At 44.0% G+C, this 1,707-nt stretch overlaps 1 pseudogene; it reads left to right on the plus strand.

Moving 5' to 3' along the window:
* Positions 1-927: 927 nt before the first annotated feature.
* LOC131921984 (cytochrome c oxidase subunit 6A1, mitochondrial-like) lies at positions 928-1,295 on the plus strand (annotated as a pseudogene).
* Positions 1,296-1,707: the final 412 nt, after the last annotated feature.

Raw genomic sequence — 1,707 nt, forward strand, 5'->3', positions numbered from 1 at the left:
TAATGCTTAAAATATGGCTCCAGGCCTACAGAGATGGCTTATGGGTAAATAGCTTCTATGTAAGTTCAAGGACCAGAGTTTAGATCCCCAGCACCCATTTAAATGTCCAGTGGGTGTGGCAACCTCCTTGCAATCCCATTGCATGGGAAGCAGAGTCAGGAATTTTTGGAGTAAGATGTCTAGCTAGACTATTCAAATCAGTGAGCTCTGTGCTCATTTGAGAGATTCTGCTTCAGTCTATACAGTGGAGAGCGATTAAGGACACCTGCTAGCAACCTTGGGCCTCCATATGCATGGGCACACATGTGTACATGTGTGTTACACACACACACACACTCATACACACAAGTGTGTATGTGACACCATCTTGTAAACATAAATACACATGTGCATATGATGAATACATACACTAAATAAGTAAGATCGTAGAGGGAATTTGTGGTTTGAATGAGAATGGCTCCATAGACTCATGTGTTTGAATGCTTGGTCACCAGTTGGTGGAACTGTCTGAGAAGGATTAGGAGGTGTGGCCTGGTTGGAAGAGGTGTGTAACTAGGGATGGACTTTGAGGTTTCAAAAGCCCACACCAGCCCACCTCCCTCTCTCTTTCTGCCTGCTTCCTATGGATAAGATATAAAACTCTCAGCTACTGCTCCAGCACCATGACTGTCTGCTTCCTACATGATGATAATGGACTAATACTCTGAAACTGTAAGATAGCTCCCAATTAAATGTTTTCTTTTATAAGTTGCTTTACTGATGATATCTCTTCACAGTGATAGAACAGTGACTAAGACAGAGTTCATGAGTAGGACAAGAATAGAATGTTGACAGTGCTGATGTTAGTGTTTTCTGGGTGGCTCTGCTACTCCACACATAATACCTTGTCATAGATAAACATATAGTTAAATCTTTACATAGGTTTCCATGAGTGCAAGAAATTTTTACATTGAGTTCCAAGATGGTGGCGCGGTGTGTGCGTCTTGGGTGTCTGGGCTGCTGGGCCGGGCCCTCCCACTGGTGGGGTGGTCCAGGTCGAGTGGCACCCACGGTAAGGAGGGGTCAGCTCACATGTGGAAGACCCTCACCTACTTCGTGGCACTGCCCGGGGTGGGAGTGAGCATGCTCAATGCCTTCCTGAAGTCGCAGCGGAGAACATGAGAGATCTGAATTCATCACCTACCCCCATCTCTGCATCAGGACCAAGCCCTTCCCCTGGGGAGATGGTAACCATACCCTGTTCTATAACCCTCATGTAAACCCACTTCTGACTGGCTATGAAGACAAGTAAAGAGAACCTGGACCTTACCCCAGACCACAGCACTTGTTTGGGCCATTACTCTGTGTGTGGACCATGAAAGTGCATCTTCTCTTGTATCAAATGGTGACCATTACACCAATCTTCCATCCCTTTGCTCGTAAGAGGAGATGGCTTAAATAAATAACTTAAACTTAAAAAAAAGAAAGAAAGAAAATAAGGAAGAAAGAAAGAAAGAAAATAAGGAAGAAAGAAAGAAAGAAAGAAAGAAAGAAAGAAAGAAAGAAAGAAAGAAGGAAATTTTCACATTGACATTTGTGGTGATTTGAAAGAAAATGGCTCCCATAGGAAGTGGCACTATTAGGAGGTATGGCTTTGTTGGAGTAGGTAAGACTTTATTGGAGGAAGTGTGTCACTGTGGAGGTGGGCTTTGAGGTCTCCTGTCCTCA

This window comes from Peromyscus eremicus, chromosome 11, assembly GCF_949786415.1.
Source record: "Peromyscus eremicus chromosome 11, PerEre_H2_v1, whole genome shotgun sequence".
In the NCBI taxonomy this organism is placed as follows: Eukaryota; Metazoa; Chordata; class Mammalia; order Rodentia; family Cricetidae; genus Peromyscus; species Peromyscus eremicus.